The following is a 24,244-nucleotide window of genomic DNA, read 5'->3' as shown; positions in this document are numbered from 1 at the left end:
CAAAAGAATTTCTAATTTTCATATAAGATGAAATACTTCTTGTGGATAATTGTCTTGTTTCTTGTGCCTATGTTTTTCAGATAATCCATCTAGGCACATACAAGATTTAGTGTACTTTAATGACCTATCCACTTGGCTCTATGAAGATCTACCTACACTCAAGAAACCTTTCACATAATTGAAGACATTCTAAAAGATCAAGTTGCTGCTATTTAAAATTTAATTGTAAAAATTTGGCTTTAATACCCTTTGATGTAATTTCCCCAAGTAAAGATTAAAGGGGGGTGTTAGAATTGGTAATCTTTCCTTGGTTGTATTTATTAAATGGGCTAAACCAAGGTATCCCTTATGTTGTTTATCCTCTAGTCCACATGTGAGGAGAAGTCTATTTTGTAATTCCTTTATTAAGGAAAATAGTTTATTCCTCCTTAAGAGGATTATGACACTTGTTATGCACACACTTATGAATGTTGCAATCATTCACTTGGGAGTTACAAATAACTCCTCTTCTCATCTTTTTATAAGAGATGCTTCTCTCTCATTCTAAACACAATCACGATGTAGTTCATGTAATGAGCATTATGGCTCCTCATTATGTACTTTTCTCTCTCTCTTTTCATTCTTAGGCATTTTCCTCATTCATATAATTCACAAGGGGTTTTCTTTGCTTTCCCCTTTCAAAATCCATGTCTCCTGTTGATCTTGGAAAGCGCTTGAAGTATGGTAATTATATTCATCACAAACTCTCTTGGATTAATCTATAATTCGTTAATATTAGTTCATTTCAATTTTATTATTTCTAACATGGTATCAGAGCATGGTTACTAATCCTTGTTTTGAGTTTAGTGTTGAAGGTTGTCTTTCATTTGAGCTCACCTTATTTGGAGATGTTATTAAGAGGGGAAGTTTTTCCTTCTTGTGGCTCTATCTCATTCTAACACTTTATGTGTGTAGCTTTCATGTTCTATCTTGTAATTTACATCTAACCCCCTTTGGAATGGGTGCTGCTAGAGGGCTATTTCTTTTCTTCTTGAATTTTTTTTTTCTTGTTTTGGAAGGCTTGCTGCCAAAACAAGAACAACTTAGAACAAATGTTTAATTGCAATTATCTATTAAGTTTGCAGGTTTCAAATTGGTTGTCCCTATTCTTGTAGATTTTATTTAAAATATTCATAGTTGTATTATATTTTAATTCATATTTAATCCTTAGGGCTACCATTTATCAATTATATTGGAAGTTGTAATGACAGGGCAATTCTAATATTTTTTGCAAGCAATTATGACACGGTCAGTAGATACACAATCAAGGGTAATGGCAAAGTACATTTCATTAGCAAGAGAGAGCTTCTGGCACAAGTACACCTTATTAACAGGCTTCCCTTCTGGTCTAGTCTGTTTGGTAACAAAAAATTGTCCAAGCATCTTTGTTGCAATCTCCTCAACTTTCTCAGTTTTGACATTGTGAACACCGCCTTTTAATCCATTCTTGAAAGTTCCTAATCCTCGACCACCTGCAAGAACTTTACTTTTGATAACAACCTCTTCCTCTCCAGGAAAAGTATCAATGATAGCCTGCTTCACTTTTGAAACTAAAGATATAGCCACACCTTTTGGTACATTCACTCCATTTTTGCTCATTAGACTCGAGCCCTGATACTCGTGGACATTGAGATGGCGTTGTTGTTGGTGAGGATGATGCTGCTGTTGCCATGATTTGCTCACCTTGCCAATCACACGACTTAATGTCCCTTGCACCATTTTCACTTGTACTTGATGACCTGAATAGAACCCCTGCACTCCCTGCTCTTCGCTGTGTTTCCTTAACAAATGGATTTCTTCACCCACAGTTGAGACAACCCCAGGACATAAAAATTGTGGCTTGGTCACACTGCGTATCCTTCACCATAGCTTTTGACATCCGTGGTTGAGCCCTACAAAAAATGTGAGGGCTTCAATCGAGCATTTTTTTATTTATTTCATTAGAGAATCCTTTTCCTTGGCTTAGAACCATTTTCTTTGTTTCTCTTTCTCCATTCAACGTGCATATTTCTTTTCTAATGATTTTCCTATCTGTCACTTTTTCTTTTTTTTTCTTTATTCTCTACAGATCATTATTGTTATTCGTATGACTAATGTTTCTTATCTCCACATAATTATTCTTAATATTCTCTGGCTCTCTCCAGATAATTATTCTTAATATTCTCTGTCTATCTCTATTCATTTATCCATTTGTGTTATCTTTTGTCTTATACTTCACTTTAAAATAGAAAGTCTCAATCCCTTTTATATATTCTCTCATTTTTTAAAGGTTTACATAATTTATAACTATTTCAAGGAGGCCATGTATGAATATGAACTTTAAAATAAAAAGGTTTTTCTTGTTTATAAAGTCTTTAAAACTTAAGTTGTTTAATCAAAATCTTAACTCTTTAAAACTTTAATTAAAATGCTATAAAAAATAAAATTGGAAATTTTGTAGCTTTATTTTTTTGACGGCTATTTTTTGGTGTTTTCATAAAACTTTAAAAGCTTAACTTATAATTTTTTAAAATAGCAATAATTTTAAAAAAAAAGTTTTAACCATTTAAAAAAAAAAAGATTTATTTATATAAAGTTTTTTTAATGAGGATTGCAAATTAACTACGTCAACTTTAATACTTGAATCAAACTTAATAATTCTAACATGGATTTAGTCCTAGAAGTCATGTCTAACTCTTGCGGTAATTGCAACCCATAAATGGAAGAATAAATTCATTTCTCATGCTTCATTTTAACTAGTTATAAGTTTTTTTTACTCCATTTAGATAGTTATAGCAACAAATTGTATTTTCCAAATAAAAATGTGCAGCCATGTCCGTAAAATCTGAAACTAAGTTCCAATAAATTTTCAAACACTTTATATTTGATTTGACAAGGACATTGGAAGCTTAAAAAAAAATAACATCAATTTTTTGTTTCAAGCTTTGATATATCATTCACTTTTTTTTAGCAATAATATGGTAAGGGAAATGGTAATCCTTATTTTCCATTTCACATATTGTTGTTTCTATTTTCCAATATACATTTGACTTATGATTTGAATTAGTGTTTAGTTAAACTATTAATGTGTAACAAACTTTATTAAAATGTTTAATTTTAGTATGTTTTAAAATTTATTGTTCTACATTCATTTTAAAGTTTAAAATATTTTATTTTTCATTTTAATTTATTGTTATTTTAATAATTTCCTATTATCTTTTCAAATTTGAGAGTGCAAGAGGGGTAAATCTTTTTTCCTATGTCATTCCTAATGACAATACATTTCTTTGATTGTGATTAGATTTCGTTATTTCAATTACCATTTAAGACATTTTGTCTTTATTCAAAATATTCATTCTACTTGAAATATTTTTTTTGTTAAAGGTAAATATTGTGACTTATCATATATTTATTTAAGTACATATGGGTGCAGACATATATACCTTGATAAATATAAAATTATATTTATGACTATAATGATTTAGAAATTGATATATACCTTCACAAAATGAATTAAGTACTCATGTTTCTATATTATTTTTATCATGGTATCAGAGCCTAGTTATATATATACTTTAAGTATTTGTTTCCTTAAAATTTTGGAAGATCAGTTAATCTGTTTTGATTAAGGGGGGAAGAAACAACTATATTTTTTTATAATGGTGTGATGAAATAACTTAAACATTGCATTGATATTATAACAGATTTTCTTGAGACTTTTTAATATATTGAGGAAAGGCTATCTATATTACTACTGACATCAACGTATCCACTTCAAGTTTTACTCTTGCTAATGTCTCGAGACATTTTTTTTTAATGGTCTTTTTTATGAGAGAGATGATTAGAATAATAGAGATAGCTCTTATGTTTTACCTGTTGTTGATGACAAATTGGTATATTAGACGTGACAGGAGTTTAGCCAAATCTCTTCTAAAAATTCATCAATCTATTCAAAAGATATTAGTCATTCTGCATCAACACTCAAATAGAATCAGATATAAAAATAACTTTGAAAATGCTTCACATAGTTGATTTCATATAACTAGTAACAACAACTGAAACTCAAACTGCTTTGCTACTTCAAACCTCTTATCTTCAGCTAGAAGTCTATTGTGTCACCCTTTCAATTCTTGGGTTGAATGTCACCTATGGTTGCTTCTTATTCTAGTTCACAACAATATGGAATCTTCAGCATCATTCCACTCCAGTATGACCACCCAATGCATGTTGTTCAATTCTCTGGCTATCCTGCACCATTTTTATTATAGGCTAGCACTGTAACATTTTTTGTTTGTTTGCCATTATTTTTGTTGTTGTTCGGTAATGCATTTCTTAATCTATAATTTGGAATTTGTTTTATCCCATAAACATTATTATTCGTTGTAGCTCTATTCTATTTGGCATGCTTCTTGAGATAACTCTATGACATTCACTCCTTCAACTGACTCAACAGATATGACTACAAATGCTATCATTAATCCTTGGACGTATCAGGGTGTTGTTAGTATAGTTTTGTGGTCATTGGATGCAGAGGGAATTTATCGATTATATAGAGCTTTCAAAAAAAATTTGTGCTAGATTTTTCAGTAATGTGTATTAGGCGTTCTTAGAGTCTTTACTAAAACCTCAATATAGAATCTTTTGCCTCTGCCATGTATCATGTGATGATGGGTTTGAAGGAGATAGTTAGGAAATTCTAACAGTCGCCATTAGACAGTCTCAAGTTTGTAGCTGCAACAACATCTTTATGTATTTAGATCAAATGTGCCATTCCTAGCATGCCCGATAGATCGACAGTATCAAAACTTCTATAGGGTGATGGCATGCAATTTTTTTTAAGACTCTAGGGTCTACATGTTTGTTTTGCATCTGGTTTCTTCATTTACATCAAAGAGGAGAGGATTTTGGTGTTCTAAGTTTTAGAACCTCTTGAAATTCTAACATGCTTTGCATGTTCTGTAGTTGTCTGTAACGTGCTTTGCTTACTTTTTAATGTTAATATTGCATTCCATTTCACCTCTTAAAAAAACAAAACTGATTGATGGTTGCATCCTATTTTGCATGTACATCTTACTTGAAAACTTCATTCAATTTTGATAGTAGGGAGGAAATTTGAAGTATTAATCTGATCCAAAATCCAAATAAATGGTGAGAGTGGTCGTGCATAGCACCTCTTCAATGCCAGTGTACCAGAATTGAACATAAAACACCAAAAGAATAAAATCTCAATCACCCTTCTTCCTGAATAAGCATCCTTCAAAATATTTAATGATAATGAGTACGTTAATTATTTTAAAATATTTTTAGTTTGAGCAAGTACATTATTTGTTTTAAACTATTATTTATAAAAGAAGGATATGTTTTTTTCCTTTTGCTATCATAAAGATTTTTTAAAAAAGGAAGTAAATTTTTATGAAGTTTCTTTCCAAAACCCATTTTTAAGAGATATATTATTAAAAATTCTTTCAAAATTTTATAAATACATATTGTATATGATTAAGAAGTTTTCATAATCATATTCTCTTGTCAATTTATTTTACTTTTCAATTTTTATTAATGTTTCTTAAACAATTAAGTTTTGCCTCTAATTGTCCTATTTGTAGTAATGATTCCACACATCAAGATCTTGTCCTCAATTTTGATTAGCCTTTCACATCTCCTATATTGATGCCTACTAAAGTTTTTGATCTTATTTGACAAGTCCTCATTCTTAAAATCGTATAATGCACTTTAATAAATTTGAATTTGGAGAGAAAATGATAGAAATTTTATCTTTTTTGTGAATTTAGGTATTTATATTATTTTTCATTTTAATTTTGATCAAGCATCAAGGTAAGTACCTCAAGTCTATTTCCTTTAGAACACGTATTATGTTCCATCAATAATTTGGCTTCCATGTGAGCTAGCTATGACCTTGTTTCATTGTAAGATTTCATATTTTAAGTATATTTATTCAAGTATATATGGGGGCCCCACATATATGCCCAAATAAATATACAAGCTATTGTGATTTTATTAATTTATAAAGTCTATTTTTTCTTCTTCTCTAAAATACATATGCTCAAGATTCCAATGCATAAAATCACTTAAGTACTCATGTTTACCCTTAATGGAGTTTTCTACTTGATATCTATATACTGTTTATTTCTCATTGATCTTCCTTGGATCTCTACATTTACCTCAATATTATTTGGATTATGAGTTATCTTTCACATTTGCTTTCAACTTTATTGTGATATTTTGATGTGCACATAATTGCACTTTTATGCTTTTATAGCATCGTTCCATGCCCATGTTGGCACTTTATGGTTTTATTCCATTGATTTACATGATTTATATGATATTTTTGTAAGTTGCATTGGGAGCCAATTTATCAAGGTTAACTATGGTGGACCCGACAGCTTTAAACTGACTCGTAGTTGCCTTATCTGGCCTATGGAGTATCCCTCCAACCTATAATTGGTGTGCACTTACTTCAATGGAGTTTCCCTCCATTTTTTCCACTTTGTTCCTCAATGCGAGGATGATATTTTATGGAGATTTCCCATTTCAATCTCTTTGTCTCCTTGGTGTATGCTCCTAGTTTTGATTTATTCATGGTATGACTTCCTACACCTTGCTCATTTTTTAGTGTGTAGGTGATGAGGCTACCATATCTTGGAGCACTCCAATATTGGAGACTCTATTTGAGAAAGTTGTTTTGACCCATGTTGATCTTTTTCCTCGTGGCAATGATGTTGCTTGTCCATGATGGATTTCTTATTTGAAGGCAATATGTTGTTACTCCTCATAAACCCTTCCTTTGGTCCACATCAGCAATCATTCTTGGAAAAACCGTAACTTGAATTATTTAGTGCTTGAGGCACATGTTCTACTTATTTATTATTGTCTCTCTTATATTTCTTTGATAAATATACAATGTGATAATTTTTTGCATACTTTATTGCCTAGATCGTGGGTCATGTAGGTGATGGAGTCACGACCCATTCACTTGTAGTGGGGATGACTCATTAGTGGACTATCTATATCCATGTGATTGATGCAATGTTGATGCAGGTTTCATTAGTTGGCCTTGTCTATGGTCATTTTTGCATTAGTATGTTCCTTTCATAAGAGATTTATTGCATCTATTATGATCATTTTGAGCTTATAACTTATTTTAGATATCATGTTAACTCAAGTGCATGTTGGTGAACACATTCATTTATCCTCATCTCTCTTAGTTCCTCCTTGATTAAATTATTATAACTTCATTTTTTTACTAACTTGACCATTCAATGTAATTCTACTTGTGGATAGTTGTCTTGTTTTTTGTTCTCTACTTTTTTTTTTTCTAGGTGATCCATCAAGGAACCTTCTCGTTTTTTCACATATGAAGATGTGTCTATGCTTCCACTTGATCACATTCAAAGGACTCATGTACTTCTCTTGGATCTGCAAATGTACCATATGGCTTGAAGACAATCAAATTACTTCATATTGAAGAGTAAGTTGCAGATTATTGTAAATTATGGGTTTGATACCCTTTGATGTAATCTCCCCAAGTAAAGATTAAAGGGGGGTGTTAGAATTTTTAATCTTTCCTTGGTTGTATTTATTAAATGGAATAAACCAAGGTATCCCTTATGTTGTTTTTCCTCTAGTCTACATGAGGACAAGTCTATTTTGTAATTCCTTTATTAAGGGAAATAGTTATTCCTCCTTAAGAGGATTATGACACTTGTTATGCACACACTTATGAATGTGGCAATCATTCATATGGGAGTTACAAATAACTCCTCTTCTCATCTCTTTATAAGAGATGCTTCTCTCTCATTCTCCAAACCTCGCCATCACAATGTAGTTCATGTAATGAGGCCTATGGCTCCATATTATCATCTTCTCTCTCTCTCTCTCTCTCTCTCTCTCTCTCTCTCTCTCCTCATTCTTAGGCATTTGCCTCATTCATATAATTCACAAGGGGTTTTCTTTGCTTTCCCCTTTCAAAACCCTGGTCTCCTCTTTTGTGTTGATCTTGGGAAGTTCTTATAAATGATGGTAATTACATTCATCACAAACTCTCTTGGATTAATTTATAATTCTTTAATTTTAGTTCATTTTGATTTTATTATTTCTATCATATATATATATATATATATATATATATATATATATATATATATATATATATATATATATATATATATATATATATATAGGGATTCAACTTTAGTTATTGAGTTAAACTCATTAGCACATGTTTCATAAAAGTGGTTAAGAAGAAATCATTTCATAAAAATCTCTCTCTCTCTCTCTCTCTCTCTCTCTCTCTCTCACACACACACACACACACACACACACACTTTAAACATAATTTATACAAAAAAAATCAACTTATCCATTATTTATTTAGAAACTAAACTGTTCCAAGATGTCATTTTCATTTTTACACTTCAAAATTTTCAAAATGTTTATAACAAATAAAATATATTTTAATTAATATAACATTATGGATAAAAGAGATAGGGTGATCATTTAGAAATATCTTTAATATAGATGAGTATATTCACCAAGTTGTGGTGCCAAAAAGGTGACAACTCTTTTTTTTTTTTTCCTATTTTGAATAGTGCATATGTGCTTTTAAAAAAGTGAATTTTTATAGATGGGCTGCATACTCGTAGCCCATCATTTTCATCTCAGTTTTTTCACATTCCTACACCAGTAGCGTGTATGCCGGTTGAAGAAACAAAGGTTTTCACCATCCCCCTTGCCAATATGCCTCCTCGCCGACAAAATTTGAGAACACAAGCACACCGATGCCGATGCCGTATGTGATCTAAACTTCATTTTGCATTGTTTGATATGATTTTCATATTGTTTTGTAGGTTTTTTATATTGTTTTGTAGGGTTTTTACGATTTTTATTTAGATTTTTTTATTTATTTGTATTTCAATTGATTTTTTATCAGGAAATGTCCATAATCAGCTGGCAAATCCACAAGAACCTCAAAACCCTCAACAAACTCAAAACCAAAACCCTCCCCAAGAAGAACAACAAGTTCCACAACCCAAACCAATTGCAAGACCTCCGCCAGGCACACAAGAAAATATAATAAATGAAATAGAGAGAGGCAAAACTGAATTAGAAGGACTCATTTCTCGGTTGAAAGAATCTGGACAAACTAATCCAATGAGGGCTCAATTGGCATCATCCCTCAAATCCATTAAGACCCAGATAGCCTTAGTTAGTGGTTAGTTAGATATTTGGCAGGTTAAGAGGGATGAACAAAAAAGATTTTATGCAAATAAATTGTCATATGAAGATGTTAAAAAAAAATAAATACCAAAAGGTAGAATATGTGCATTATTTAGAAAACCTGGTGAGCAAAATACTGTTAGAGAGGATACTAAACGGTTCCCCATCCATTGGTGCATACACGATGCTATTAGAAATAATTTTTGGGATAGATGGTGGATGGTTTTTGATGCCCCTCCTTGCAAAAATCATGAGGTCCCTTTGTATTATTTGAAGAAATTATATTGTGAGTTTGTCCTTGGGGAGATCCCAATTATTTTGACATATTAGACTCCCAGGGTAGAGGTGGGGGGTCATCATTTGAGAGGCTGGGAGCACGTCATGACCCCAATGTAGAGGCCAATGCTCTAGGGACCATTAATGCTTTGATGCAAACTCTCACCCATTCCACAAGACCATTAGTTGAGGGGGAGCCTTTTGTGCATCATGGTCACATGTGCACTTCATGCAGATCCCTATGCACATTTGGCACTCATGCTGGAGATGGTGTGGATGATGGGCTTGTCACTAATCAGTTCCTAAACAAAACATTTGTCATTGACACATAGGTAAATTACAATTATAATTTACTAATTTGATCACATTCCATATGTATAGTGAATGACTAATTAATTAGCATCTATTGATATTGTTCAAAATTCAAGGTCAGAGTGTTGTCGGGCCTACCAATGATCCTCCAGCCCCATTTTTGTCCCCTCCACGAGTCCAGAGGTACATATCAATTTAATCATTTAAATTAATACATATATTTATTAAGTAATTATATTAAGGATTGACGAAAAAAATTATGCATGTGCTTCAGTTCTCTACTGGACCGTCAACCTTTACTATGGACTCGAAGCATAGACATCATACGAGCTATGTACAGGTACATTTGTTTCATGTTAATTTAATTCATTTTCTTATATTTATTTCATGTTTCATGTTACATGTAATGTGTATTGTATGACATGCAGCTCATGACATCAGACACTTCTCATCTCCGACAATCCATCGATCGTGGAGTGGCCTCAACTATGGCTAGCTCAAAGCCATTAACTAAGGTATAAAAGAATTTTCTTGGTTTTGGTTTTTGTTTATAATATTTAGTATCAAAATTTATAATTTTATTTATAAGTGATTATATTTATTGAATTTTTGTAGGGTCTCATCACACATGATCATCCACGAGCCTTCGAGGTGGACTTACAGAGTGACTATCTGATGGCGGTAAGAAAATAATTAATTTTGTGTACACATATATTTGATTTCAATGTATAATAAATATTGATTCATATCTACTTTGTTTGTATCAACTTGAGTTAGAGAAGAGTCTCAACAAGAGGACGAGCAAGCGTAGTAGGAGGACCCCATCATCTCCACCATCTCCCTCTAGATGACGACAGAAGATGTCGAGAGATTTGTTTCCTTCCCTTTGTAGGAAGGAAAAGATATAGTTGATCTAGACATGTATATATATAGGCATTAGTGGACATATTCCATACACATTTGATGTATATGACATTTTATATTTGATGTATGACATTTATTTGATGTATAACATTATTTGACTTATGACATTATTGGTTATCATAACATATTATGTGTTTGTTAATGTACATGACATTATTGGTTATCATTTTATATTATATGTTTTTGCATGTATGACATTAAATTAGATATCTTCGTGTATGACATTAAATTAGATATGTGCATGTATGACAGTAAATTAGATATGTTTATGTATGACATTAAATTCAATACCTAATCTGTTTGAAACTTTGATAGAATATTGATTAACAATAAACTTTATCACTGTTTAAGCATAAGTTAATCATTTGCAATATGTCATTGTCATATGATTTATGATCTTGTTCATGTTTAAAGTTTTCCTTCTCTATTATTTGTTTATCAAGTTTAATTCAATACCTAATTAGTTTGAATTTTTTTATACAATATTGATTGGCAATCAACTTTATTAGTCAAAATTGATTAAGACCTCCTGGCAATAAACTTTATTAGGAAATATTCGTGGACATCCTGGCAATTGGTCACCTAAATGAGAACCTTGAGATTTATTAGGGACTCCATGAAAGAAATAAGTAGCTTGAGAAGCTATCCATTTGTTAGCTGAATTAAAACCTTGGATTGTAGATGGCTAGCCTTCATTGTACAGACCAATTTTATAGATATATACTCAAATAAATAGTGTATTCATCTAAGCATAGAAATATTGTTATATAAGAAGAAGATCAAGTTTTATAATTCCTAATAATCACTAATGTATGCACATACACTTAAACCTAAAAAGGATGACCTAAAGAAGACAAATTAAGTATGAAGTCGATACAAAATCAATAAGAGAGTTCTAGTGTGATATCTTCAGTATTTTTTGAATTAGAGAAAACTAAGTATTAATATGATGATCTCTATGAATCTATATCACCATATAGATGTCTCTTTGCGTCTCCCTAACTCTCTCTATTTTATCTCACATTCATACTCTTCTTATATCTCTATTCATTTATCAATATGTTTTTATTTCCTTTAATCTTCATGTCTACCCACACCTTCTTTTGTTTCCCTCTATCTCTATGCATCTTCTCCATGTTCAACAAGTGTTGGAGTTATAGGGATAGTGTTAAGAAACATGCTTATGTTGCAAAGAGAGGTGAGAAGGTGAAAATAAGGGCATACTGTAAGTTGGAAGCTGAAGATGATTTAATGGTTGATAAGTGGGCATTTTATTATGATGATCCTAATGATCAGCATATTTGCATGGTGGTTGTCCAAGGTAGAGCTCATTGTAGTCTTATGCTTTATGACAATCCACATGCAGATGCTATTTTGAATAAGTCTATTTTTGCCCCTTGATTGCAATCTTGGCTCCATGATGCCTTGATTTGGGAGGTGGTTAGATGGAACTATGAATATCTTTAAGTAATCAATTGTATTGATTTTGATTTAATTTATTATTAAAGATTTTAATGGATACAACTTTGCTCTAAATATTTCTTCATTATAGGTTTAGTTATACCATTTTTACAATATGAATCTTCATGGTCACTTGTGGCTCTTCTCTAGTACTTATTTTTATAATCTTTATAATTAATAAATGATATAGTTATAATAGAGTTTTAGTCTTTTATGAAAATAATTTTTTGATGGAAGATTTTTCATTTAAAATTTTGTCTTACATTCAGTAAAATTGATATTTGATGGATGCTTAAAGAGATTTCAACTTCATCAATAGACCAATGACCTATTGACAATTATCTTTTTTTGAAATTACTCTATCCAACAAAATTAGATCAAAAGTTCTCTAAACATTTATGTTAAAAATAAGATAAAAATTTGATCACAAGTGGTCAAAAAGTTTGTGTAGAAGAAAAAATCATTGTTACAAAAAGAATATAGACAAGAAGAAAAAACACAATTAGCTTGTTTAGCTTCAATACATAACCACCATTCTTTATCATCAATTAAAAAATGTCAGAGATAGTAGAGAAAAGATGGATTATTTGCAAAAAAAGTGATTTTAAAAATCATAAATGTAACATAATCACTAATAGTTTTATGTGTTTTCATACATTAATGATTGTAACATAATCACCAGTTGATTGGAATATGATGTTATTATTCTATAGTAAGTAGATTAAGGTAAAAATAAAAGTTTAATAAATAGTTGTGATGCATAGGAAAGAGGGATATCTCACATGAGAGGGAGACGAATCTAAGATGACACATAAGATACTTGTAAGAAGGAGCTATACTTGTTAACGAATTTACAATGCATGTTATGGAAAATCATAGAGCATATTTAAAAGGAAATAAAATAGTATGACAAGTGGAAGGAACATGTTGTTTTGTAGACTCGTATTCAAATTTGGGCGTCAATTTTCTAATGAAGGATTCAAGCACTACAATTTGGTAGTTTTGGCTTATGTTATCCTTGTATCTCACTCTATCCTTGTATCTCACTTTCTCTTATTTCCCCCCCTCTTTATATTTCTATTTTTTTCCATATCTATGTAGCCATCTATCCTCTTTATCTCCCCCTCACTAATGCAAAGATGTTGAGCAAGTAGTGAGGTTTAAGCACTTTCTTCTTCCTGATCTACCAAACTAAACTTGTGGCCTTTCTAATATCTTACTCCTTTAGCATATCATTTTTGTGGCCTATCCAAAGTGATAGGGTCATTTGTGAACTCCTCCAAGATGAGTACTTCTCCAATCAAGATCTTGCACCTTTTTGTTTTAGGGACACTAGCCCTATTCCAAGCCAATAACTATAACTCTTCACTAACCCCAAGTTTCTATTGGGACACCTTCCTTATGTTGAACTGATTGAGAATCAACTCTTGCTTTAACCCTCCAGTTTTCATACAGTAGAAAATTTTGACTATCATAGAATTCCTTGTAGGTCTCCTACTCTGATTTTTTGGATGTAAATTCCTCTTAGGTTGAAATCTAACTATTCTATGGGTAGATTCAGACACCCTTTTGGAATTTACTTAAGACTCCAAAGCCTAGATTCCTAATTCCATTCCTGTAGCACCAGATTCCTAATTCCATTCCTGTAGCACCTAACCCATGTAAAGTACATAGACCTAATAAGGTCACTCTAGGTTTGGTTTTCAAAGTAATTACTAAATAATTGGTGAATGAATTGGTGCTACTAAGAAAAAATAACTCAAATCCACCACTAAACTACCCATCAATTCAATTCAACATTTTTAAATCTTTTTGGTCTCAATCCTACCTGAATACACTAAGCTATTCAACTTAGGGACTAATGCAAACATGATTTTTCCATCAAGACACTTCCTGAGCTATAGGAATCTATAATTATACTCTCCTTGAATTTTATAGAATCTTAGAGAATTCCACTAGTTCAAATACAAGTTAGGGCTTCATTTTTGGAATTAGCTCTTAACATGCCTTTTCCTAGATTGTTTCTAGAAAAATTTCCTTAAACACTTCAAATCAAAATTAAACTATCTCAAACCAATTTAAAATATCACAATAAGATCAACTTAGTTTGTAAGAATCACAACAGATACGATCGCACAACTAAAACCATACTCCCTAAGAGACTTCTCTAACATGTACCATGCTTAATAACCTTGTTAAAGGAGTCTTTTGAGAAAAAAATCCATTTGTTCAAGGAGTTTTTTGGGAAAAAAAAAGTTATTGATCAATTTGTCTTGTTGTTGTTACAAAATTGGAAAAACTTGCATTGACAACATTTGGGTACGTTGAGCATTTTGGCTTAGAAGGTATTGAAAATGAAAGGTATTGATTGTAACATGTTAGATATGCCAAAACAAACCTATTGATGCCTTGAAACCTCCTAGAGTTGACTATTTTTAGATTTTTCCCATCAAGACCTAGAAGGGTCTCTTGGAACACTTCTACACTTTTGCTCATTTTGGGTTGTTTAAAGGGCTCATCATACTTTCCTTTACATTAGAAGGGGAAAGGAAAAAGCTAGGGATAGGATTTACCCAGACACCTAGAGCTAATAGAGTAGAGAGTTTGATCCCATGATGAAAACTGAGAGAGATTTGGCAATTGGCAAATTTGTACTAGCCAACATTGCAAGTTTCAACATCACTTGAAATGGCATCGTAAAATGAAAATGGAGTGTGATCTCCAAAAAGTGAGAGAGGTTATTGTAGGCCTCCACAACATGGTCCTATATGAACTATAATCACATCCATACCTCACACGAGCTCTGAGATATTCCTTGTCAAAGATCGCAGCCCTATGGCATTTAGTGAGCCTTAGGGACATTTCGGTTCAGCTTGCTCAAGAAATTTTGAGTGCTATAGGGGATAGGAAAAGGTTGGGGATAGTGTTTACCTAGCCACAAAAAGTTAACAGAGTGGATAGTTTGATCCCATGATGAAAGGTGAGAGAGATTTGGCAGTTGGCAACTTTGTACTGGTCAACACTACAAGTTTCAACATCACGTGAGATGGCATCATAAAATAAAAATAGAGTGTGATCTCCAAAAAGTGAGAGAGGTTATTATAGGCCTCTACAATATGGTCTTATAGGAACTAGAATTGCATCCATACCTCACACGAGCTTCGAGATATGCCCCATCAAAGATTGCAACCCTATGGCATTTAGTGTTCCTTAGGGACATTCTAGTTCAGCATGCCTAAGAATGTTCAAGCACTGAAGGGGATAGGATGAGGTTGGGGATAGGGTTTACCTAGTCACCCAGAGCTAATGGAGTAGATAGTTTGATCCCATGATGAAAGGTGAGAGAGATTTGGCAGTTGGCAACTTTGTACTAGCCAACATTGCAAGTTTTAGCATCACCCGAGATAGCATCATAAAATGAAAATAGAGTGAGCTCTCTAAACAGTGAGAGATATTATTATAGGTCTCCACAACACAGTCTTGTAGGAGCTAGAATCCCATCCATACCTCACATGAGCTCTGAGATATACCCCGTCAAAGATTGCAGCCCTATGGCATTTAGTGACCCTTAGGAACATATCGGTTCGGCATGCACGAGAATGTTTGAGTGTTGAAGGGGACAAGATGAGGTTGGGGATAGGGTTTACCTTGCCACCCAGAGCTAATGGAGTAGATAGTTAGATCTCACAATGAAAGGTGAGAGAGATTTGGCAATTGGCAACTTTGTACTGGCCAACACTACAAGTTTCAGCATCACCTGAGATGGCATCATAAAATGAAAATGGAGTGTGATCTCCAAAAAGTGAGAAAGGTTATTATAGGCCTCTAAAAAATGGTCTTGTAGGAACTTGAATCAAATCCATACCTCACACAAGCTCTGAGGTATGCCTCATCAAAGATCACAACCTTATGGCATTAAGTGACCCTTAGGGACATTTCGGTTGGGCATGCCTGAGAATGTTTGAGCACTAAAGGGGATAGGATGAGGTTGGGGATAGGTTTTACCCAGCCACCTAGAGCTAATGAAGTAGATAGTTTGATCCCATGATGAAAGGTGAGAGAGATTTGGCAGTTGGCAACTTTGTACTAGCCAACACTACAAGTTTCAGCATCACCTGAGATTTCATCGTCAAATGAAAATGGAGTGTGACCTCCAAAAAGAGAGAGAGATTATTGTAGGTCTCGACAACATAGTCCTATAAGAAATAGAATCACATCCATACCTCACACAAACTTTGAGATATGCCCCGTCAAAGATCGCAGCCCTATGGCATTTAGTGACCCTTAGAAACATTCTAGTTCGGTGTGCCAAAGAATTTTCAAGCACTAAAGGGGATAGGATGGGGTTGGGGATAGGGTTTACCTAGCCACCCAGAGTTAATAGAGTAGATAGTTCAATCCCATGACAAAAGGTGAGAGAGATTTGGCAGTTGGCAAGTTTCTACTGGCCAACACTACAAGTTTTAGCATCACTCGAGATGGCATCGTAAAATGAAAATAGAGTGTGATCTCCAAAAAAAGAGAGAGGTTATAGTAGGTCTCTATAGCATGGTCTTGTAGGAACTAGAATCGCATCCATACCTCACACGAGCTCTGAGATATGCTCCATCAAAGATCACAACCCTATGGCATTTAGTGACTCTTAGGGACATTTTGGTTCAGCGTGCCTGAGAACATTCAAGCATTGAAGGGGATAGGACAAGGTTGGGGATAGCATTTACCTGGCCACCCAGAGCTAATGGAGCAAACAGTTCGATCCCATGATGAAAGGTGAGAGAGATTTGGCAGTTGGCAACTTTGTACTAGCCAACACTACAAGTTTTAGCATCACCTAAGATGGCATTGTAAAATGAAAACGGACTATGATCTCCAAAAAGCAAGAGAGATTATTGTAGGTCTCCACAACATGGTACTGTAGGAACTAGAATCACATCCATACCTCACACGAGCTCAAATATATGCCCCATCAAAGATTGCAGCCCTATGGCATTTAGTGACCCTTAGGAACATTCCAGTTTGGCATGCTCGAGAACATTCAAGCACTAAAGGGGACATAACAAGGTTGGGGATAGGGTTTACTCAGCCACCTAGAGCTATCAGAGTAGATAGTTTGATCCCACGACGAAAGGTGAGAGAGATTTGGCAGTTGGCAACTTTGTACTAGCCAACACTACAAGTTTCAGCATCACACAAGATGGCATCGTAAAATGAAAATGGAGTGTGATCTCCAAAAAGAGAGAGAGAGATTATTGTAGGCCTCCACAACATAGTCCTATAGAAACTAGAATCAGATCCATACCTCACACAAGCTTCGATATATGCCTCATCAAAGATCACAACCCTATGGCATTTAGTGACCCTTAGGGACATTCCGGTTCAACGTGCCCAACAATGTTCAAGCACTGAAGGGGATAGGCTAAGGTTGGGGATAGGGTTTACCTGGCCACCTAGAGCTAACAGAGTAGACAGTTTGATCCCATGACGAAAGGTGAGAGAGATTTGGCAGTTGGCAACTTTGTACTAGCCAACACTACAATTTTTAGCATCACCCAACATGGCACCGTAAAATGAAAATGGAGTGTGATCTCCAAAAAGTGATATAGGTTATTGTAGGTCTCCATAACATGGTCCTGTAGGAACTAGAATCACATCTATATGTTGCATGAGCTCCAAGATATGCCCTATCAAAGATTGCAGCCGTATGGCATTTAGTGACCCTTAGGGATGTTCCAGTTCGGTGTGCCTGAGAATGTTTGAGGACTGAAGGGGACTCACCCAACCAACTGAAGCTAATGGAGCAAACAATTCAATCCCATGACCCTTATTCCACTAAGTTGCAAATTTGAGCAACTTTTACAACTTTCAACACTGCAACTTTGAACAAAAAGTGCAATTTTTACATTTTTCACTTGATTCCAATTCTATGACTTAGAAATGGTTCCTAGGAATTATGTGAGATCCTATGAAGAGTATGAGATAGTAGAGATGGAACCTTAAGTGATGTAGAGGTTAGTTGATGTAGAATCAACACTTTGGAAGCACCAAACAACTCCAATGCACCTTTGAATCACCAAGCAATTCAAACTACCATCCAAACCCTCTATACTCCACAAGATAACTCAAGGTTGGACTCACTTTCACAAGGACTACACTAAGAAAACATTAAGACATTAGACACCATGGGGTTAAAGGTTTGTGAAAATTCCAAAAAAGTGCAAAAATTTGCAATATGCAAAAAGTTGCTGAAGAGCAATTTTTGCAAATAATAGTTGTCAAACTTAAAATGAGGTTGAATGGTGTTCCAAACATCCAAATGGAATTTATAACTATTGGAAGGCATGTAATTAAGATCCCCACATGTGGGAAAGGTCATTGTATGGACGGTGGACAACATTGGTGAATAAAAACTCAGAATTTATGTCTTTTTTACTATTTTTTCAATTCTATACTGCCTATATGGATTGGTGGTGGTACAAGTATTATATGGTTGGATAGATGGTTGAGTAAATATTCCATTGAAATTTTTTTGAGGTCTTTATCTTGTATACAAGAAAAGTTATATCAGTTTTAGTGTAGGTAGGTTAGATTTACACCAAATTTGAGAGTTTCAGCAAGATGGAATCCTAACTTGCAAACCCACCATGGGATTTCAATGCCACTTTGTGGAATGAAAGTTAGGAGAGGGTTATTTGAGATGATAGATATTTAGGTTTGTAGGAGCATGGCATCTATTTTTACTAGCAAGCCCTAGACTAGACATAATCTTATGTCTAGTCTAGATTTGAAGGAAAAAGAAGGACCAGGCTCCCAAACTGATTAATCTGACCCAGGTGAAGGGTGTAGAAGGAAAATTTTGATGTATAGTAGAGATCCAAGGGGTTGAACCAAGTTTTTGAACCCATTTTTTTATGTTTTCCTTATAACCCAACCTAAACTGGCCATTTAGGACTGTGACACAAAGTGGGCATAACTTGATGCTGGAGCTGAGTTGGTGGTTAATCTTTTGTAATCTCTTAGGGGATGTTGAAGAGTGTTTAAAATTGAAAAAATAGTGGGGGTCCTTTGTATGGTTTGGGAGTTTTACTTTTAAAACTAGAAATTGTCCTAGTAGGAAGTACTGGTAACAATTTTGAAATTTGATTGTTGAGTGTTGAGAAACCTCATGTTTGGGACTTTTCTTTTTAGTTTGAGCCTATAATAACCATTTCCATTTGAAAATTTGAGTGTTGAAACCATTTAAGAAGTATTTTCCTTTGTAGACCTATTGGTGGGAGGGAGTTCCTAGGTGTTGATCCAAGTTGTTTGAGTACCCTAAGTTTGAGGGTTGTGCTTGTGAAGTGGAGTCCACTTGCAGGGTAGAGTCTCCCTATATTAGAAGTCCATTAGATCCTTAGTCCTTCATGTCTTCAATGAATGTATCTTCATAGAATGACCTTGGTGCCCCTACACTATTAAACGATGATGATGAACATGAGTAAATTTATGAGATTTGTGCTTACATGTTATAATGAAAAAGTCATATCTATTTTGAAATTAAGAACTATAAAAAAAGTTTCAAGAGAAGCTTAGGCTAGAAGACTTTTTTTCTATGAGATGACTACTCTTGGTAATAAGCTACCAAATATTGAAACTACACTCAAATCCAATATTTATAAGGATAAGGAAGAACTTTTGAAAGATAGTAGCTATGCTACGTGTAAGAATTTGCTGAAGGAAAAAAATGAAAATGACAAGATCTAGTAGCTCAATCGATAACACAAATTTTCCAATTGTTGGCTAGCACTGGTGTATGAGCACCAAGGTCACAAGCAAGAGACAAGATGAGTAGTTGGGACATTGATGGATCCTTAGGTTGATTGGAAGACAAATGACCTTCTAAGGTCATTAAAACTTGTAATGATTTTAATCATGGACAAGTGAACTTGTTTCGATCATAGATTGATCATATTATAATGAAAGCTGTAATGTAAGTCTTAATGGCATTATTGAGCCTACAAGGTACCTAGGGGTCACTAGGAATGGATTTGGATTGATCCTAGGTTAGTGGATAGAAAAGACCTATAAAGGTCTTGAATAATGTAATAAGGCTATCAAAGCCTCTAAAAGATGTAAAAGGCACTAAAAGTGCAATATTTTGTAAAACTGCCAACATTGGCAATATATGGCAAAATAGGCTTAATGGAGTCATGTAAGGGGTTCAAAGGGTAGATATGAGTTTTGTTTAATTTTTTTTGTTTAATAAGGTCTCAAGTGACCATATTAATGTAATGGGATAGTCATGTAGCAAGGAAGATAAAAAATTATCAATTCACGACTAAAAACTTGTCAAAATATAAAATCTATGATTTAAACTAAATCTCATCACTTACACATCATAACAACACGGTCCAGATAGTCTTGGGGAAGAGTTTGCAATATTGCATTTGGATCCAATTGATCACTTTTTCTCTCTCTCCCTCTCTCCCTATTCAATCTAATGAGCCAACTGGATCTGCTCGACATTTTAATGTCTCAAGTATTGCCTCATGGTCAGACTCATGAACTTTCCAAAGAATCTTATTATGTGGTTTTCCACCATATTTTATCAAGTGGGCATTTGATGTGACAACAATGTTTGAATAATGAAGAATATTCCTCTATTTTTTCCAATCTTTGAATAACCACAAGTTAGGGTTCTTCATAGAATATCATCTAAGCCATGTGCTAGTTACAACCACCGCATCGACATGGTACTCTAAAAATTCACCATCTATAATCGAGTGATCCAATTTTTGTTTGGCTTCAACACAATGACACAAATAATAATCTATCCCTTCTTCATTTTCTTTAGGTGCAATAACAATAAAAACATGACCTGTAGTTGCAAATGTACAAAATGTAGTCATTAATTCAGAAAATACTTAGGTAAAAGTTATAAAGTTACATATTGAAATTACAAAGATATATAAATATATATATTACCAGGTTGCACTAGATCTGACAAGTAGTCAAAGTCAATAGAAAAATCCATCTCTACCATTTTTAGTGCTTGTGGGGATGATAGGTGTCAATTGGGTCCAAAATCCATATATCCCATTTGTCCACCCATTCAATTGACTCACAATCATCCCAATTTTCCTCTGCACATGATGGATAATAGCATGCCATTTTTCGTGTGTGGATGCTCCATGAACCTACATTAGAGCTTCTAAAAGAGTGTAACTCACTAGATCCTATTAGTGTACAACAATCCTAATATGGTGCAATGTTAGTATTATCTATCAACCAAAAAAATCTATGAACCATAGACTCACCTTCCTTACCTGGACCCATTGTAGCATTACACCATTTCATGATGGATTTTGCATCTATCAACATTGCTCCATCTTTGTACTTAGTTCTTCATGAGCCAAGGCTCTTTTAATTCATGCACCTACACCATCATGCTCTCCCTTACCATGACCAACCTCTATGAAATTTCACATATATTAAATTCTACACAACCTTTGCATCCTACTCAACCAATAGAACATTCGTGCATTCTTGAATTGAGATGCGCAATTGTCCGACCAAATAATGTGCTGATGATATGTTATGCCCCTATCACCCAAATCTCCATAAAATAGTTGAAAACAACCATGTATGAACTCTGTAGAATGTGATCAATCATTGCTGATGTAAAAATGATACTCCCTCAAAATTTTCCTGGCATCCTCTGTACTTGTAGGTGAATGCATGAATGTTATGTGAACAAATATGGAAACCTATTGAGAAGTATAATATTTTTCTTGCACCTCATTTTGTGGTTGTAATGTGTAGTTCTCTGTAAAATCTACAACCAAAACAATGGTATCCAATGGAAATGTATCCTTGCACAACTTGAATTGCAAATCTAGCCATCGAGCTCTATGGGTATGCCTTGCATACTCATAAATAATCTTTTCACAAAAAATATTCATGAACTCATACACTGGAATCTTTTCAATGACTAAATCACATCTTTTACCATGTTTCCCATGTTTTAGAGCATATGTCACTATCTTAAATTTTTCATAATCTACTATTTCATTTCCAATTGCATGTGTACTATTCATATGTTGACAAGTTGATAAAAGTTGGAAAGAACCACAAAATAAGCACGTACCATCCAAGCATGATGTCTTGTAAATTTTTGGCCATCCCCTATTGTACATAAAATGTTGGATATGAATTCCCTTGAAGATCTTGGTGGCTCATTCATGTCACAATCCTACAAAACAAACTGAGAATGCAAAAATACGCATATATGCCTAAAAACATCAAAATGGTTTGAAAATTCAATATGTATCTTACAACAACAAGTTGTGCGTGTGTGATTTATCTTCACATAAAAAGGCTTACCCATCTCAAAAAATATTTGACTTATTCAAATTTGAGGATACATACCAATAAATTTTGTAAAAAATTGTGTCTGAGTTGAGTCCAAAAAATGTTTTGCATGTGGGTCACGATTTTGGCTACCAATCCTCCTTCTTACAACATCTCTTTGATTAGGGGAAACACATGTGTTATTTTTCCAAAAATCTTTGATCAATGATTTCAAGGCTTCACTAATTTCTTTATCCTTTCACGGTAGTCTACCACTAAATGTCCATAACTCATTTTTTGTTGGATCTTTCAATCTCTCATGCCTTAGAATGGCTCTCCTTAGAGTACCTCTACTAATTTTTAATGTTTTGCTTGTCTTTCTCATGAGTCAAGCTTTCTTCATTTGGCTACTTACTATTGTCAATGTAAGTACTCGACTTGTGATATTACTATCTTTGGTGCATGATTTAGAACCCACTTTGTCATAAGCACTCATTAGATTCTTTACAATGCTTTTTTCATTTGAATCGTCCATCGTTCTTAGCCCAACAATCTTCATGATGGGCCTAAATTTCAAATTCCTCATCATTTCAACAAATAATTAGCATTGACTTGTAATATCTAATTCTTCAAAAAATAATCTCCACATAAGATTAACTTTTCTTTGACAAGTATGCTTGCTAATCTTGTCAAGCATTGATTTCAAAATGTTAGTATCAATATCAATCAAATATTTTGGTCTTCTAAAATGAATTCTAGAAGGTGATCTAATCTCTTCAATTCTCTCAACATTTTGAACATCAATATAAGGTTGAGTGTATTGTGTACCTTGAACTGAAGATGATATGCCTTGGAAATAAGATGTAAAAGATGGAATATCACCTACTTGATGTGTTGATGTTGTGCTTTCAACATGACATGATGTAGTGTGTAGATCGTCAGATCTACAAATCAATGTCTCTTCAACATGAGAGGACGGTATGACTTCAACATTAGAAGATGGTGTAGTGGATGATATGACTCCAGCATTGAAAGATGGTGTAGCTTCATAATTCAATTGTCTTCTTGAGTGTAATAGTCTAATTCATTCTTTTTGTCTTTCTAATTCTTCCTCTTTATTTCTTTGTACTAGTGGTTCTTGATCCTCTTCGAAAGTCAATTCTCCATTATTGCTTTGCAATTTTCTTTGTTCATGTAGTAATTTCATTTTATCTCTTTTAATTGCCAAATCTCTCTCCCTATCTTCATTTGTTTGAGTTTTTGGTTTCTTCCTTAGCATTATGATGATTTGTACATGTCAAATTATTCAAACATTTGAATTACTTAAAATGTGTAAATTACAAATTATTCAAATACATATAAAAATTATAATTATTTGAATGAATACACAATATATATCAAATGACTTGTCAAATTTCTAACCATTTCGAAATAACATTTCATTCAAACATACAATTTTCATTGAATTCACTATATATTAAACAACATGTCAAGTTATAATCAAATTTGTATCTATATATCGACAAACAATATTTAAAATGGATTGCACTAACCTTTTCTATACAAAGAATATTCCAAAAGTCTTCAAATTGCATATCCAATGATTGAATTTGGTGTTTGCTAGCTTCAAAAAGTGGTGAAATAGTGTTTGCTATGTTGAAACCCATGATTTCTATCGAAATAGCAGAGTGCA

At 33.5% G+C, this 24,244-nt stretch overlaps 1 pseudogene; it reads right to left on the bottom strand.

Moving 5' to 3' along the window:
• Positions 1-1,257: 1,257 nt before the first annotated feature.
• LOC149532516 (succinate--CoA ligase [ADP-forming] subunit beta, mitochondrial pseudogene) lies at positions 1,258-1,758 on the bottom strand (annotated as a pseudogene).
• Between the last annotated feature and the right edge of the window lie 22,486 nt (positions 1,759-24,244).

The sequence above is a fragment of the Cupressus sempervirens genome, chromosome 10 (genome assembly GCF_028749045.1).
Source record: "Cupressus sempervirens isolate cs-2001-9-10 chromosome 10, ASM2874904v1, whole genome shotgun sequence".
NCBI lineage: Eukaryota > Viridiplantae > Streptophyta > Pinopsida > Cupressales > Cupressaceae > Cupressus > Cupressus sempervirens.
The sequence above is the reverse complement of the archived record's forward strand: the minus strand, read 5'-3'. Positions and strand labels throughout refer to the sequence as shown.